The sequence below is a fragment of the Phoenix dactylifera genome, chromosome 6, assembly GCF_051530095.1.
Source record: "Phoenix dactylifera cultivar Ajwa chromosome 6, Ajwa_hap1_PhDact_Kaust_v1.1, whole genome shotgun sequence".
In the NCBI taxonomy this organism is placed as follows: domain Eukaryota; kingdom Viridiplantae; phylum Streptophyta; class Magnoliopsida; order Arecales; family Arecaceae; genus Phoenix; species Phoenix dactylifera.
This window is the reverse complement of record NC_143195.1, coordinates 2703502-2722013: the sequence shown is the minus strand read 5'-3', so window position 1 is coordinate 2722013 and position 18512 is coordinate 2703502. Positions and strand designations below refer to the sequence as shown.

The window sequence follows — 18512 nt, the reverse complement described above, 5'->3', positions numbered from 1 at the left end:
GGCGTAGGAGTAAGGCTCAATTGCAATTAGAGGCAGAAATCAAGGGATAGGCCATAACTTCTTCGTTATGAGCCATAACCATCTTTCCATTTCTGGATCCTCTTAATTACAAAGCTGTAACAGCCCAAAATTCAAATCTTTCCAAAATTGTTTGTCACATGTCCATCCACAATAGAAAGGTCGGTTTTATGCCATATCATATGCCCCCCCTTCCAATTTTCGAGCCCGAACTATTTTCTCTAGCTTGGGTGAAGAAAGTAATCAAATTGCTTGTTGACCTATTTTATGATCAAATATTTTGAGCCCTACTAAAAGCAATTTTCTTTTTGCTTGTACCTTATGATATCTGTATTTGAGGTCGGCTTAGTGAAGCCGAGGTTAGCTTCTTATTCTAGGACCTCCATTCTCAGCCTCAAGAGTTTGGATCTTTTGACAACTTTTTGGCTCAAGTGATGGAACTGAACTTGTTCTTTCATTCGAGTCTAACTTTTGTTCGATCTTTTTTCAACAAATCGAGGGTCGATATGTCATAGGTCCCGGCTGATCCTGGTTTGTCCTCTCTCGAGTACCAAAAGTTTATCTCTGGGTTTAACTCATTTCTTGAGTGAGCTCGGCTCATGGAGGTTTCAGTTAATTCTGAGGTGTCTTTGTAGAAGTAACTGGTTCTAGTTATTTATTTTTCATCGCGTTAGATGATATGGGTATATATGCAAATAAAAAAAAAGAAAAGAAAAGAAAAGAATGGTATACGCACAAAATAAGTATTTTATAAGGATATAGATGCAAATAGTGACTTTACAAGAATATTCATATAATTTCGTATATATATATATATATATATATATATATATATATATATATATATATATGAGGGTACATGCAAAAAAAACTTCTTCTTTTTTTTTTACTTCTTCCTTACAGCATCTAAAAGTTTCAAGACTCGAGCAAGTGTTATGCCTGGCAACATTTCTCAATCATGAGCAACTATTCAGCTTGTGGTTCGTGTTTTCAACTTTGCGCAGCTCCTTCCAAAAAATCAAGTCATTAAGCCCACTAAATTCCACTGCCTCTGATAGCTGGCACTGAATGTTATTCAATGATATGGAATTTAGGCTTGAAAACACCACAAAAAAGCATGATCTCATCCAAAATAATCATATCAACGAACCATCGTGAGTGCAAATTCTTAAACCATCACAATGCCACATCATGCTTGGACTTCAACTACTGAAGTACCTCATATCTTTCCTTCCCGGCATCCTATCAACAAATAAACTTTTAGTAGACCTCAATCAAGAGACAGCAAGTCTTCTTTAAGTTTTACTTCTTTTAGGTTGTCCCAAAAGATTCCTTGAGTACTTCAGTGCATCTACAAGTTCGATTTCACTAATCTGTTCACAATTCTCAGGCCTCCCCTCCATCTCCTTTCGAGTTCACTTATCCACCATACACTTGTCATCACTGAAAGGCTTAAAAGGTCTTTCTCATTCGTACAAATAGTAGTTCATAGACAAATATCCCAACTTACACTTGAATATATTGTCAAGATCATCATATGCTTCTTGCTACTGGCCAGCACTCCAACTTTTTGACAGATATTCTTTGGAGTAAATTGTTAATTTTAGATTCCAGTTATACCTCATAAGACAATTCCACCATCTTAGCTATCCGTCTCTGCATTTTGCTAACGTTCAGAAGCCTTGATGCCCTGGTGTAATCCATAGTCACACTGAGATCTTGGTTCAATTATCTGCCTCCACAAACACTTTGATAAGAGTTCTGATTTCTTTCCTATCCCATAATCATGTAGTGGTACAATTTGAGGAAGTCGGTCATCCTTGTTAGATGTTAATATGATTTCTGGAGCCCAACAAATTCAAGAATTCAGAGCCATCCTTGTACACAACACATCCCTCCACATAAAACCAATGTCCTATAATCCCTGAGATATCAGATGCCAAAAGTACTCCAACTGATTAGCTGCACGACATTTATTTTCTTTTGTCCAGGTTTGACACTATCATTCTGCTTCCTCCAACTCCCAAAGTAGATTCATCTATTCTTTTGTGAGGGTCCATAATAGGTTGGGCTGGGCCGGCCTGGTCTAGCTTGGGAATGGGCTGGACCGGGTATTGGGCTGCCCAACATGCACTGGCCTGTGCGACGGGGAGAGGAGGACTCCGAATGGGAGTTGTCTTCCTCCCTGAGTCCGTTGGGGAAGAGGAGTTCTGGAGCTCACCAGATTCCAGTGAAAGCCCTAGGACTCGGTCTATAAAGGCACCTCCCCTCTTCCTTCGAAGTTTTGCTCACAAACCCCAAGCGATCCTCGTCGGACTTCCTTCCTTTTCCGAGTTCCAATTTTGAATCTCTTCTCTTGATTCCTCGCCGAAAACGTCGTTGGACCGAGGTGGGAGTCCTCCTTCTTCTAACCGTGTTTGGGCCTTTGATCCCTTTGATTTAAACTGATAATCACCAGTTTTGCAGCCGAAATAGGGGTACCCTATTTCGGTCTTCATCTTCCTTGCTTCGCCACTTTCGGCCGCCCGTTGGCCAGGGCTATGGCCGCCGTGGCCATAATCAAGTGGGGGCAGGCCACCATGGCCGCCACCCCCTTGGATCTTGCGGGGAGGAAGAGAGGAAGGGGCGGGATGTCGTGAACAGAGGAAAGAGAGAGTTACTCTCTCTTCTTCTCTCTCTCCTTTTCTCTCCTCTCTCTTTATTTCTCTCTCTTCTTATTGGTACTTTCTCTCTCTAAGCTTGATCCAGGGCAATCATTGGATGTGAGGTCTGCTGGATAGTCTTAGGTTGCTATATGTTGGCAGACCCTTTAGTGGATCAATAGAAGGTTCTGTGTTATCAGATATTTCGAGTAAATTTTGATGTTGACTTGGTTATATAGGAGAACAATCTTTTGGACAAGAGAACGTTGAGCACGATTCTGCGCACCCCGATTCATAGATCGCAGTGTGGGTATGTGATTAGTTTGTCTGGTTGTCAGTAAAGAGGTAAGAATTTTTGTACATCGACCTGCATAATATCAATATTTTTGTACCTATATATATGATAAGCTAATGAACAAAATAAGTATGAAGCAAGAATAGTTTTATGATGATTTTGGTATTAAATCATATTCTGTTCATATTTGCTTATGATTGATAGTAGGGTGGGTACATATATGAGCATAACTTATATTTGCATAATTAGACAATTGATGTGGTGCTCTAGACTAGCCATGCAATATTGATTGCCTCATCACAAGCTGGAAATATTACCGTGGTTAGTCTAAAATTGAAAATAAAAGAAATTGATGTGTGAATGTAAACTGAATTAAATAAACAAAGATTTTGGGCTCAACTCGTCATTATTGATTTCCCATCACAAGACCGAGTTGTTGCTCCATTCTTCTAACTCCACAAACACTATCATCGAGTTTCTAATTTCTTTCCTATCCCATAACTATGTGCTGGTACAATTTTACGAAGTCAGTCTTCAATTTCATTTAGATATTCATTTAGATCTATGATTCTGATTCCGGGAGACCAACAATTCAAGATTTCAGAACGGTAGAAATAATGTCCTGTAACCTCTGAGACATCAGATGCAAAAGTAACCTCTAATCCTTTTCGCAATAAGAAAATAGCAGAACTTTACAAATTTGAATGAAGCAAAGAAATTTATACATGCTCAAAAAATGGAAGACAGGTAGCAATCTATATGAACAGACCCACCCAACGAAACATGAATCAGATATTGAGTTCTAGAAGCTTCAAGCAAACTGACTCAACTGAATCAGTTAGAGGATCAACTAATTCAGCTTCATTCCCAGCTGGACAGACTACATCAACTCCAGTTGGATCAACCGGATCATAGAACAATCCAGAATACATGCCATTACTATATAAATGAATGTAATTCTGAACTATAGGGATTAACTCCATTCTTTCTGTTTTCTCTGTTACTGTAGCTTCATCCCAGATCTTCTTTGTAAAACAGTTTCTGTTTCTATTCTTTCTTCTCAAATTCTATCATGGTATCAGAGCAAAGTTCCTCCATATAGATCTGAAACCACAGCTTCCAAGATTTGCAATGAAGATGGAGATTCTTTGGAGTCTTCTTGATTTTTTTTCTTTTCTTCATCTGGCAAAATCAGTAACACCGGTTTTCACTTTCAGTAAAACTGGTTAGATGATCATCATATGCCTCGAATCCATCTTGAGGTAGCGTTACCTGATATTGAAGAAGACGAAGAACCAGAGATGAATTCAGGACCTCCTACCCGAATCAAGCGAGCAAGCACCGAAGGAATAGACGATACCACAAGAGGCGATGATGATCCCCTCTTATCTCCAAAACTCAAGTTCGTCTTATCAAAAATCCACATTCTGATATCTTCTCAACTGTCTACTGATAATTACCTCATATGGCGTTCACAAATTATCCGAATATTTCGAGCCAATGGGTTTCTTGAGTTTCTGGATGAAAACTCATTTTCAAGACTCACATCAGATGATCCTACTGCATCTGATTACCAAAATAGTTTACTGACTGATCAATTGTTGGTCACGGCATTGACATCAACGATATCATCTGCGATTCTCCCCTACATCATTAATCTTGAACATACTCACCAGATATGGTCGACATTAGATCGGAGGCTCAACTCCTCTACTAGGAGTCATATTATTCAGCTCAAGAACGAGCTGTCTAACATCAGAAAAAATGATTTACCAATGCATCAGTGCCTTCATTCAATTAGATCCAAGGTAGATGCCCTTTCAGCTGCCGGTTCTGTTCTAGATCCAGAGGATGTGATCTTACACATCTTGAATGGTTTGCCTGAGTCATATGACTCCTTTAGCACTGCCATTCGCACTAGAGCATCTAACATATCGTTAGATGAGCTCTATGCTCTGCTCAGTAGCGAAGAACTTATCATAAACAATAAAAATCACCCCTCAGCTGCATCAGATCCAGCATATGCATTGTCAGCTATAAGAGGCCGAGGCCGAGGCAGAACCTTCTTCAACAGAAGTCGAGGTAGAGGCAGATTTTTTCAACCCCCTGTTACAGGGTCATCAACCAGTAGAACAAGAGATCTACACCCTCTACCTGAATGTCAAATATGCTGTAAATGTGGACACACAGCAGCTAATTACTGGTTCAGAACTGACTTCAGATACAAGGGAGTTAATTCATTACAAACCAATAGCCTGAATCAAGAATCTGTGCATCAGCCTCATCGTCTAGCAACAAATCAGCATCAATCTCAAGCATTTTTATCTGCTGGACCATCTCGTATTCAAGACTGGGTGATGGACAGCGACGCTACATCCCATATCACCAGCAACTCTTCCGTTATTCACAAGCCAACTCAATACCATGGACAAGAACAGGTCACGGTTGGCAATGGGGATGCTCTTTCCATTAATCAGCATGGTACCGGTATCTTACACACACCAAATTATTCTTTTCATCTCTCCAAATTATTACATGTGCCACATATCTCTAGAAATTTATTATCTGTTTACAAGCTTGCCTCTGATAATAATTGCACTATAATGTTTGATGACACTGGCTGCATAATCAAGGACAAAAATTCCAACAAAATTCTGTTCAAGGGGAGCTGTACTGAGGGCTTGTACACCATTCCATTCTCCTTTGCTTCACCAAAATCTGGTGCAATTTCCAATAACCAGTGTGCACTACTATCAGACAGTTCATCTTCTTCAATTTGGCATCAACGCCTTGGGCATCCAGTGGCTGGAACACTTTCCCAAATACTTCATCTACTGAAAGTTTCTCACTCAACCAAAGGCTCTGGATTCTGTCAGCCATGCAGCCTTGCAAAGTCTCACAAATTACCCTTTGGATCAACAATGGAGCGCTCAAATAAACCTCTCCAGCTGATACATTCAGATGTATGGGGGCCATCTTCCATGGCATCCACCAGTGGGTATCGTTTCTATGTCCTGTTTTTGGATGATTTCTCAAAATACTCTTGGATATACCCTATGACTGCTAAATCTGAAGTATATCAGCATTTTATGCATTTCAAAGCTTTAGTTGAAAATCAGTTCTCTACCACTATTAAGTCTTTTCGCTCGGATGGGGGAGGGGAGTTTTGCAATGGCAGGTTTCAAAAATTATTTTACCTGTCAGGAATTGAACATCAAATATCTGCACCCCACATACCTGAACAAAACGGAAGTGCTGAAAGGAAGCACCGTCACCTATTAGAAACTGTTAGGAGCCTTCTCATTCACTCATCAGCCCCTCTACACTTCTGGGTTGAAGCTTTGTTAACGGCTGTACACCTGATAAACAGGTTCCCAATCTTGAGTTTGAACTCTAAATCACCGTTTGAAGTACTATTTCAGAGACTGCCCGATTATCATTTTTTAAAAGTGTTTGGTTGTCAATGTTATCCCTGGTTGAAACCATACACGGTGGGTAAGCTATCTCCAAGATCATATCCTTGTGTATTCTTGGGCTATGCTCTTCAATACAAGGCTTATAGATGTTACAACCCTCAAACAGGAAAGGTGTTCATATCCAGACACGTTACATTTGATGAGTCTTCCTTTCCTTTTGCCCAAGCTAAAAGCACCACATCAACATTACCTCCATTATTACCGTTTCCATTATTAGTCCCACCATCTTATGACTTACAGTCCACATCAGGCAGTCCCATTTCCACTGCTTTGTCACAGATACCTTCTGCACCTTCATCTCAGTCACCTACACATTCATCTCATCCAACTTCAGCATCTCTTCCTACACCGGTACAGGTAGACAATTCATTCAATTCATCAAACCAACACAGTATGATACCGGTAGACAATTCTGCAAACAAACACACAATGCTTACAAGGTCTAAGACTGCTACAACTGAACCCTCTACATTTATTCAAGCATTTGCTGATTCGAGATGGAGAGCAGCCATGTCAGCTGAGTACAATGCACTGCTGGATCAACAGACCTGGATACTAGTACCTCGGTCCTCTAATCAAAATATCCTGGGCTGCAAATGGACCTACAAAATAAAAAGAAATGCCGATGGATCTATAGCCCGTTGCAAAGCAAGACTAGTTGCACAGGGTTATAAGCAAGAATATGGTCTTGACTACCTGGAAACGTTCAGTCCAGTGGCAAAATTTCCTACAATAAGGGTTCTTCTAAGTCTTGCTATATCTTGTCATTGGCCTATACGTCAACTGGATGTATGTAATGCTTTTCTACATGGCAACCTTGATGAACTGGTTTACATGCAGCAGCCAAAAGGCTTCATTGACACATCTAAGCCTGACCATGTGTGTTTATTGAAGAAAGCTATTTATGGGTTTAAACAAGCTCCAAGACAGTGGTTTGCGACATTCACAAATTTTCTTCTCAAATTGGGGTTCCACATGAGCAGTGCTGATTCCTCTCTACTGATTCACAATCAGGATGACACAGTGACGTATCTTCTAGTGTATGTGGATGACATTTTAGTTACCGGAAATAACTTGCAATCTGTCACAAACCTTATCTCCACTCTTCAAGGAAGATTCAAAATGAAGGACTTGGGATCCTTATCCTATTTTTTGGGAATTCAAGTATCTTCTACCGCAACCGGCTTACATCTTAGTCAGAAAAAATATGCCATCTCTTTGCTACAAAAAGCGGGTATGGAGCACTGTCGTCCTCTTTCCTCCCCATTATCATTCAAATCAAAAGCTCCTAGCAATATGACAGATCCATATCCCAATCCACAATTCTACCGTAGCCTGGCAGGATCTTTACAGTATCTTACAATTACTAGACCGGATATCACCTTTGCAGTAAATTACATCTGTCAATATATGCATCAACCGCTGCAACATCACTTTATCATGTTAAAACGGATACTTCGGTATGTTCAAGGCTCTCTTGATCATGGTCTATTCTTCACCTCAGGCTCCTTTGCTCTATCAGCTTACTGTGACTCAGATTGGGCTGGTGATACAGATGATAGACGTTCTACCACGGGGTATTGCATCTATCTTGGGTCCAATCTCATCTCCTGGCATGCAAAGAAGCAGCCTACTGTGGCAAAGTCATCCACTGAAGCAGAATATCGGGCTCTAGCTGTCACTACCTCAGAAATAATATGGCTTCGCAGATTACTTAATGATTTCTCTATTGCTATGACATCACTTACACTACTTTACTGTGATAATGTATCTGCATTAGCTCTTGCCACTAATCCCCTTTTTCATGCCAGAACAAAACATATTGAGGTAGATTACCATTTTGTGCGGGAAAAAGTTCAATCTCATGAAGTTTGCCTAAGGCATATCTCCACTACTGATCAACCGGCGGATATATTTACAAAGTCGCTACCTCCTGCTCGTCATCATCTTATCAGATCCAAGCTTCGGATATTTCCACACCCATCAGCTTGCAGGGGGGTATTGAGTTCTAGAAGCTTCAAGCAAACTGACTCAACTGAATCAGTTAGAGGATCAACTGATTCAGCTTTATTCCCAGCTGGACAGACTACATCAACTCCAGTTGGATCAACCGGATCATAGAACAATCCAGAATACATGCCATTACTATATAAATGAATGTAATTCTGAACTATAGGGATTAACTCCATTCTTTCTGTTTTCTCTATTACTGTAGCTTCATCCCAGATCTTCTTTGTAAAACAGTTTCTGTTTCTATTCTTTCTTCTCAAATTCTATCATCAGGTTATGAAATACATCATCAAATCCTTAAAATAATATATAGTCAGTAATAAAACAGAACAAAACAAGCCTCTCTATACCCTACATCAGACACTTTACTCTTAGACTGCTTATGCAATTCAGTTCTTATCTCTTATTACCTCCATCATCTCATTACCGAGATCAAGCTCAGCAGCAGCAATTCAGTGGTACCCGAGCGGCGCCGGCGCCTCCTTCAGGTTCATCCCTTGGTAATGAACATCCTAAACAACAATTCCAGCATTATTTTTTGAGCAAAATGAGGGGAGAGAACAATTCCAACATGATAACCCAATTAATAACCTCATCCTACAATCGACTCAAGATATGAAATCAATCATGCATACCGAGGCGAAGTGGTTGACGTCGCGGTGGTGGGCTTCGTCGGCGCGGACAACGGTGACGACATCCTTGAGCGTGGCGTCACGGGGGAGGCGCCAGTAATCGATGGCGATGGCGGGGGCGGGGACGTTGTCGATCTTGCCGGCGTCGAGGTCATTGAGGAACTCGGTGTAGGAGTGGACGGCCTCCTCCTCGAGGTAGCCGACGACGCGGTGGGCGAACTTGGGGGAGAGGAGGTACCCTACGAAGTAGGCGTTGAAGAAGACCCCCTGGACGGCGATGACCAGCGCGCGCTCGTACCAACGGGGCTTCGCCACCTCCATGAAGGTCATCAGGTGCATCCGCTCGTTCTCGGCCTCTTCTAACAAAGCACGGATCCAGCCGCCGCTGTGCTCGAACCGGCGGAGGGAGCGCAGGTGGAGCAGCATGCCGGCGACCATCCCCGGCACCGCCGCCACCGTCTCCAGCATCATCGCCCGGCACCCGTAACGCCTCTGCAAATAAACGCAAATGCAGAAATATAACACACGCAAATAACATTATAAAAATACGCTACCGCCCGTGATCAACGGTACAGCTGTGCTTCAAGAGTCGTGACACACGACGTAGGCACACCGGGGAGGGATCGGAGCCTAGGGTCTTTTTGATGTGACCGATCATGGTACAGCTGTGCTTTGATGATCATGCTTCGGATGAATGCGATGCATTCCACCGGCCGCGGAAGGTTTGCGGCTGGGATTGGAAAAAAAAAAAAAACTTTTTTTAAAGGTCATAAAAAATGGGCGGGCCCCACCAAGATAAGTCGTTGCAAGGAGCCCCAGAAGACAGGTTTGAGTGGGGCCCAACCAGCCGCCTGCCGCTTGGAAACCGGATCGAGCGAAATAACGGAGGCCACCGGAGACAAACCCCGGTTTCTTGGGGAGGAGGAAATGGGATCGTACGAAATAACGAAGGCCACGGAAGAGAAACCCCGGTTTCTTGAGGAGGAGGAAATATCTAGGACAATGGTATTACCTGGAAGAATATGTCGGTGGGGATACGAAGCGTCTTCACGGTCCAGTACGCGAGCTTGTCGAGAAACGTCGTCGGAACGTGGTGCTTCTTTAGATCGATCGTCAGATCCGCCTTATACGTCTCCCACGGCTATTTTAAAAAAAATAGTTACCCATAAATCTCAATTGTTTTTGAACTTAAAATATTTATTTTTAAAAAAAACTAGAGAGGGAAAAAAGAAAAAAAAAATCGCTAGCTTACCATGAAGCAGGACCACCTCCACTCGGTGCCGTCCTCCTTGACGACCTTGTTGGGGTTGATGCCCCAATAGCTCGTGATCGCCTTCCGCTCGTTGGGAGGAGCGGCGGAGGCCTCTTTTGCGGCGGCGGCGGACTTCGACGGATCCGACTCCTCCTCGCCTCCGACCGCCGGAGTTGCCGCCGTGGTGCTGGCCATCCGCGCCGGGAACAGCCGCATCAGCGCTGCCACGGGGGGCTTCGCGGTAGCCTGGCCGGCGGATCCCGTCAGCAGGAGCGTGTACGAGGGCTCGCCAGCAGCGGCGGCGCGCGTGGCGCCGGCGGAGAAGAGGCGGGGGCCGAGTTGCCGGATGAGGGCAGACCCAGCCATCCGAGAACTCATCATCTCCCTCAGAAGAATTGGGGGAAAGGAAGGGAGGAAACCAAGAAGTTGGGAGCGTTTCAGGGGAAGAAGGAAGTTTGTGGAAAGGGCTTTCTGGCTCCCTCCAAAGAGGAGCCGATTTTTATAGCCGCGGGGCCATTTGACAAGGACTGGCACGTGCCAACCAGACGTGTGGAGCGTACTTTCCATATGTGAGTTGTTCGTTACCATTAAAAGAGCAGCAATCGAGAAACTTCCAGGATTCGCGTTTCGGAATCATTTCTGGTCCACGCACGGAACTAGACTGGCGTTACGGTGTCTCGCGGATGGCTTTGCTTTATGAGGTGGCAGAAGTGGATCGCCGACTTGGCTGGTTGAATGGATGGTCGTCAAGGTAACGCTATGCGGGACTTGTCCTCCGAGAGGTACTGTATGCACCAATATCTAGGGAGGGGCAGATTGGTTATTTTCCATTGGATCGTTTCTTGGGTCCCAAGAAAGTCCATGCTGCCGCCGCGCCGCTAGCCGTTGGCAGTGCAGGCATTTTAACGATATCCAACGCCACCTCAAGGGCGCGAACAAGTGACGCGTTTTATGGTTGGTATCATGTCGGAGTCATGACGAAGCGCAGCACTGGCCACGTTAATTTCGGTGCGTATTCGGGTTTTATTCAGTTTATGTATAAATTTATTTGAAAAGGAATTTTATGTCACTTTAATTTTTATATAGGGAAAAAAATATTTTTATAGTTTATTATAATTTTTGATGGAGATAAAGAGGTTTAGAAGCCATCCCATCTCTAACCTTAACTCATCATATAAATTGATGAGGGGCAAAATGGATCATCCTGCTCAAGACTAGTGATCCTCCTATCTTGGCCGAGCAAACCACGATGCCGATTAGATAGAACCGCGGTCCAACGCAGAACCAGTCCAACCTCGGATTCTACTAAAGGCTCGGTCGACCTCGGCCGAATTTCTCCATTACCACGACGTATAGCAATTTATTCTGATGCTTATAATGACGTTCCGAACCCGAGCTCGAGATGCCCTGTCGTGTCAACTGCGAGCCCAAAAGCTCCTTCGAACCCAAAAATATTCGCCGACCCGCTTTGTGCAGGTACACTGTCGCGCGGGAAATGGCTCACCCTCTTTCGCAACATTTCGGCAGCTCCCTCGATTCCTCCGGTGTGGTCACCCTCGGGCTAAATTTGAACCACAGCATTTGGCGCTAGAGGAAAGACTTGAGTCGTGATCATGAGGTTAAGAAGTCACGGAGCTCCAAATGCATCGAGCAGCCGGGTACCAACACCCGGCAACTCGTTCCAAAGCCTACCCCCTGCAGCACTTATGCTGGCGGACCAAACCCTTCATGTCCAGCCAGAGCAGTTTGACCTGCTCGCCCAGCAAGTCCAAACACTTGTCGCGGCTGTTGAAGGCCTCCAGCTGGTAGGAGCTTCATCCGTTGCTGAGCTCGACAAGAAAGTCGAAGAATTGGAGCGACAAATTCAGATGCTCCATAATCAAGTCGCAAAACGCCATGAGGAGCGCAGTCGATCAAGGAGCAGATCCCCATGGCGTAGGAGAGGTCCTCCTCGACCTAGGAGTGAGGTTCGTCCGATATCTCCCCTTCAGAAGCCCGAAAAATATGTTCCCCTCCAAAGGTTTGGGAAGTACACTCCCCATACATCCACCCGGGCAGAGATCCTAATGGAAATTGAGGGTCGTGGCTACCTCCAACGACCGTCAAGGATGCGGGAGCGCTCGGATAAGTACTGCTGCTTCCACAAGAATCACGGTCATGACATGAAGGACTGCCATCAGCTCCGTAAAAAGATCGAGGCACTTGTCTGCCAAGGTCGGCTGGGTCGATTTGTCCGTGATCAGGCCGACGGAAAGGAGCCCGAAGGGCAGAGCCCAGGTCCACGTGACGTGCAGAACGACCACCGTCCCATCGGGGGCATCATCAACGTTGTAGCCGTGTATCCCACATGCTTGCGGCTTCTTGACCTCGGGGGCAGCGGAGAGGCCTCATCTCTATTAGTCCGAGTCTGATGACCCGAAATTTAAGCTACAACCTCCAAACGAGACTTTTGTGCCTCCAGGTTAGGATTTTTAAATTTCAGAATATGTTAATCAAAAAAGTAATCCTCTGAGACTTCTCCAAGAGCGTCTTTGAAATGCTTTAATGAACTCGATATACTCTGGTTGTCTCCGCCACACGAGTTATATAACGGCAAAGTCGTCCCTAGAGCTCAGCTCGGGACGCCCTGCAGCATCGACCGAGAGCCAAAGTGCTCCGCGGCTACCGGATCTAAATTAGCAAAGTCGTTCTTAGACCTCGGCTTGGGACGCCCTGCAGCGTCGACCGACAGCCAAAGTGCTCCACGGTTGCAGCATCCAAATCTACAAAGTCGTCCGTAGAGCTCGGCTCGGGACGTCCTGCAGCATCGATCGAGAGCCAAAGTGCTTCGCGGCTGCAGGATCTAAATCTGCAAAGTCGTCCCTAAAGCCCGGCTCGGGACGACCTGCAGCGTCGACCGAGAGCCAAAGTGCTCCGCGGCTGCAGGATCTAAATCTGCAAAGTCATCCCTAGAACTCGACTCGGGACGCCCTACAGCGTTGACCGAGAGCCACAGTGCTTCGCAGCTGTAGGATCCAAATCTACAAAGTCATCCCTAGAGTTCGGCTCGAGACGCCCTGCAGCGTTGACCGAGAGCCAAAGTACTATGCAGCTGCAGGATCTAAATCTACAAAATCATCCCTAAAGCTTGGCTCAGGGCGCCCCGCAGCGTCGACCGAGAGCCAAAGTGCTCCACGGCTGCAGGATCTAAATCTACAAAGTCGTCCCTAGAGCTCGGCTCGGGATGCCCAGCAGCATCGACCGAGAGCCAAAGTGCTCCACGGCTGCTGGATTCAAATCTACAAAATCGTCCCTTGAGCTCGGCTTAGGATGCCCAGCGGCATCACCGGTGAGCCGCTGAAGAGCTCCTCCGACCGCAATAATCTACAAGTGCACCCCGATCTAAGTGGAAAGCGCCATGCGACGTTAACGGAGAGCCGTTGAAGAGCTTCCCCGACCGCAGAAAACTATAAGTACGCCCTCGATCTGAGTGGAGGGCGCCCTGCGGCGTCAACTAGGAGTCGTTGAAGAGCTCCTTCGACCACAGTAATCTACAAGTATGCCTCCGATCTGAGTGGGGAATGCCCTGCGGTGTCAACGAGGAGTCGTTGAAGAGCTCCCCCAACCGCAGTAATTTACAAGTACGCCTTCGATCTAAGTGGGGGGAGCCATACGGCGTCAACGGGGAGCCGTTGAAGAGTCCTTCTGACCGCAGTAATCTACAAGTACGTCTCCGATCTGAGTGGGGGTCGCCCTGCGGCATCAGCGGAGAGCCGTTGAAAAGCTCCCCCGACCACAGTAGTCTATAAGTACGCCCCCAATCTGAGTGGGGGGCGCCCTGCAGTGTCAACGGGGAGCCTTTGAAGAGCTCTCCTGGCCGCAGCAATCTAAAAGCACGCCTCCAATCTGAGTAGGGATGCCTTGCAGTATCTACAATGACGTCTCTTGAGCTGAGCTCGGGGCGCCCTGCGTTGTGTCGATCGTGAGCTGGATGGCTCTCGCGATCATAGGTATCTACAATGGCATCCCTTAAGCCGAGCTCGGAGCGCCATGCATTATGTCAATCGCGAGCCAAAAGAGCCCCCGTAGCCATTAACGTGTCGAGTGATGTGTCATCCGAGCTCGGCGCAGCAAGCTCAACAAGCTCTTTGCCAACTCTACAGAGCTACATGGCAGCATGGAGGCTGAGCTAATACCCAAACCATGCAGTTCGGGTCTTACTGGCTAAGCATAAAGCCCTAGGCGAAATAAGTTCAAACACCATGCTAGATTTCAAGACTGAAAAAAAAGACCACTTCCTTCATGATTGAAAAGCCAAGGGGCGAGTACAAAAATAGCCGACCCTAAAGTCGGGCTAAATACAAAAAGGGCTGAGTAGCCTATTTAGCAAAAGCAAAAGGAAAACAAAAACTAGGAAATGTTAGCTTGAGCAGCTTCCGACCCGGCCGCAGCAACAACCTCCGCAGCATTGTGGGTTGTCACCTCGACAACGCATCTTGTAGACCCGACCTGGCATCTGTGGGCATAGATGAAGCGCATCTTGTAGCGGAAGCCCTTCGTCACGCCGGTGATGAGGCTCTTCAACCTCCCATCAGACCGAGCTCCATCCGACGCAACCACCTCGTTGTGTCGAGCCATCGGGATCTTATTGGTGAAGACCATCCCTGCAACTTCTCATAGCAAGGATGGCGGCCGGGGAAGAAGATGAAAGTAAAAGAAATCGAGTGAAGACTCTAAGATCATCCCCCTAAGGTATTATATAGCCTATCTTGACGGCTCAGATTGGGTCAACCAAATGCCCAAATAGTCGGATCTTGCCATGTGGCCCTTCCAGAAGCTCCCCTAATGGATCTTCCCAAGCCATAACATTGAAGACCGAAACGGTCATAAAAGCCGCTTCGGAGAACGGGCCATTAATGGCAAACTCCTTGCGTTCCACCCAACGGCGCCATAAGAAGGAGAGTACACGTAACACTTCAAAGAACTCCTGCGACCGCTTCCGCTTCAGCTAACGTGGCGGCCTGATCCCTTCAAGCTCAGCTTGCAGAACTCGATCTGAAGACGACCGCCCAGTTACTTCCTTCGCCCAAGCCAAAGGGGCGCCCTGATCTGAGCGGAGACGTCTCTATTTTCGAACTGGTGCTTACCCTCGAGCTTGATTCTACCCTCGAGATGGTGCTTACCCTTGAGCTGGATTCAATTCTCGGACCGGTGGCCTCGAGCTAGATTCTAATCTCGAGTTGGTGCTTACTTAGTCGAGCGCAAGAGCCTAATACAAAGTACCAAGCGAAACGAGTTCAAATACTTCGTCGAACTTCAAAATGCAAAGCATTGGAAAAAAGTGTGCTTCATTGATATTAAAAGGGCCAAGGGCCGAGTGCAAAAGAAACCGACCTTGCGGTCGGCTTGATACAAAAGGCTCGAGTGGCCGACATTGCGAAAAGAAAATAAAAACTGGCTTAGCCGACTTAGATGACCTCGGCGCCGACCTCGGGAGCAGCTTCAGTTTCGGCACCGATCTCGGGAATAGCTTCTAACTCCACCCCAGTGGCGACTTCGGAGATGATCTCCGGCACAAATTCAGTAATGGCCTCTACAGCACCCCCGTTGTTTACTTCGGCGGCTTCATCCAGGTTTGGTTCAAGGCCACTAAGGTCGACTCTAGGGCAGAGCCGTTGGACTTGATCATGACAGTTCTCAAAGCCCTGGATCATAGCACTAGTAGCCCCCTCCGTTAGCTCGTCGAGGTACTCCTTGGATTGACGAAATTTCTCGACGACCTCCCGAGCAGTCTCCCCCATGAGCCCCTTAAGTCGACCGGCCTTCGATCTTAGGGCCTCGGCTTCATCTCGTTGACCGCTCAGTGCATCTTCGAGCTCGAAGATACGACCTTCAGCGGACAAATAAGCCCGGGCGTGCTCGACCTCCATATCCTAGATCCGGGCGAGTCTGTCCTTAATCAGAACTTCGGCTGCCTATGCTTTCTTCCTGGCCCTTTGACGCCGCAGCTCCACAGCCGCCGCCCTCTCCTCAGCCTCATGCTGCCGCTGCTCAATGATCGTGGCTTTCTGCTCGGCCTCGTGTCGTTGTTGCTCAGCGGCCGTCGCTCGATCCTCGGCCTCTTGTTGCCGATGCGTGGCAGTTATCGCTCGAGCCTCAGCCTCCTGTTTCCGAAGCACAGCATGCTCCATCCTCGGCTGGAGTACCCTCATCTACCCCCGATAGGCAAGCATGTCAGATACTAGCATGTCGACTACATGGAGGAACTGGCACAAAAGATAAAATGTCAGCCGAGGTCAAGCACTTACAAATAAAACAAATGAGAAGCGAGAGGGTTATGTTACCCACCATGATGTTGGCTAAATAAGCTTGACTGGCGAAGTCATCAAGGTCCTCCCCATCCATTAAAGCTCAATCACGCAGAAGCATGACACTGCGCACAAACTCGTGAGCGACGTTGCCGGACTCGAGGGCCATGTCATCCTCAAACAGTCGACATTGAGGCCGGAACCGCCTCCTCCCGGGCTTGGAAGGAACGGAGTCGACCCCAGCTAAGATCAAAACCTCAAAAGGAGCCGAGGCCCCAGCTGAGGGTGGAGCCTCAAGAGGAGTCGTGGCCCCAACGGAAGTCGGGACCTCGGAAAGAGTTGGGATCTCGAGCACGCTCCCCGACTCGAGACTCGATTTGTGTAACCAGGTGGCCTCCCGAGCCTCCCGAGTTAGGCCAACGGATATGGTCACCGCCTGTTAAGAAGGGCCCTCTCCTGGCGCTGACGGGGGCGCCTTGACCTCCACTAAAGGAACCTGCTCCGGCCCAAGTAGGGACGGCGGCCCCAATCTGAGCAAGCTTGCCCCGCTCGATCCCAAAGCTAGAGGCAGTCTTGGCCTTCTTCGGCTTTCTTTCAGACTGAGCTCCGTCTGAGGCGGCCACACTCTTTCTGTACCTGGCCATCAAAGTCTCGGTGCTGAAGATCATTCCTGCGATTTCTGGCAGTAAAAGATTTTGTTAGTATCTAGCATGGAAGAAGGAAAAGACAACCAGTTGTGCCGCCCTTACCCTCGGGACAAGCCGAGCTCGGGCCAACATTCACTAAGGCCTCCTCGCAGAGCAGATCGAAAAGCCATGAAGTTCCTTCCAGCCCGAGCAAACTGTCTAGAATGCCTTGCTCAGATTGCGATAACTGGGGAAGCTTGTTATTCACCGTGGCCCATGAAAAGCTCCAGATCGGGTTAAACCCCCACGACTGTTCGGAGGAAACAAAGAAGAATTTATCTCTCCATCTATGAATAGAGGAAGGAATGCCTCGGAAGTGCTTACGGCCGTCTTGGAAGAAGTACCACCATCATTTGTCTGCGGGGTTGCCTTTTAATATAAAGTAGCTCCAAAAGGTGCTCACCAGGGCGGTAGACCATGTACAAGGCAGAGAGCAAGGAAGTCGGTTATCATTATCAACGAGTTCGAAGCAAGTTGCGCGGGCATGAGATGGTAAGCCGTCAGAAGCTCGTCCATGAACCCGTGCAGAGGAAACAACCTTAGCCCTGCTCGGAGTGTCTCTGTATACACCCCGATCCAACCTTTAGGTGGATTGGTGACTCGAGCCCCAAGCTCCGGGAGCTCAAGCACGAACTCGAGCGGAAAGAAGAACCGAGCCCAAACCAGGCCCAGCTCCTCTACACTCATGATCAAGCCGGTCCCATACGGACCTTAGCTCACCTCAGCTTAGTCTCCTCCACATCTGAAGAAGCCTGGGCTCGGGATGAACCTGCGCCGAGCATTAGGATCCTTGTAGGCGACCTCATTGCCTTGACAAAAAGTCAGAAAAAAAGAAGGGGGGAGGATAAGAAACTCTACGAGCGACTGAAAAGGGATAAAACACCTACTCAAGACTTTGCCGAAGAATATGACCGGGAAAAGAAAAATGATCGCCGGGAGGCGAGAGCAAACCTCGTCGCAAAGGTCGTCGGGAAGCTCTAAAAACACCCAAGAAGAAGCTCGAACACCACAACAATGGCGGCCAGAAATAAAAGGAGTAGGGGCAGGAGGGATCAAATAAGGACCCTAGGGTCCCCTCCATGCCTTATATTGCCCACCACAACGGCTTTGATTGGCTAGCCTAAGCGATCAAGCGAGCCAAATTTCGTCGTGTGGTGGGCCTAGGAGCGATCTCAACAAATTTTTCCGGATCGCGGCACTAAAAGCCGGCCATT

At 47.0% G+C, this 18512-nt stretch overlaps 1 pseudogene across 1 annotated transcript; it reads right to left on the bottom strand.

Moving 5' to 3' along the window:
• Positions 1–8660: 8660 nt before the first annotated feature.
• On the bottom strand, positions 8661–16640 carry LOC103703814 (ubiquinol oxidase 2, mitochondrial-like; annotated as a pseudogene). The gene is made up of 4 exons (XR_015987794.2): positions 10326–16640; positions 10086–10214; positions 9077–9565; positions 8661–8953 (listed from the first exon to the last, which is right to left on the bottom strand). The product of XR_015987794.2 is annotated as a ubiquinol oxidase 2, mitochondrial-like (transcript).
• Positions 16641–18512: the final 1872 nt, after the last annotated feature.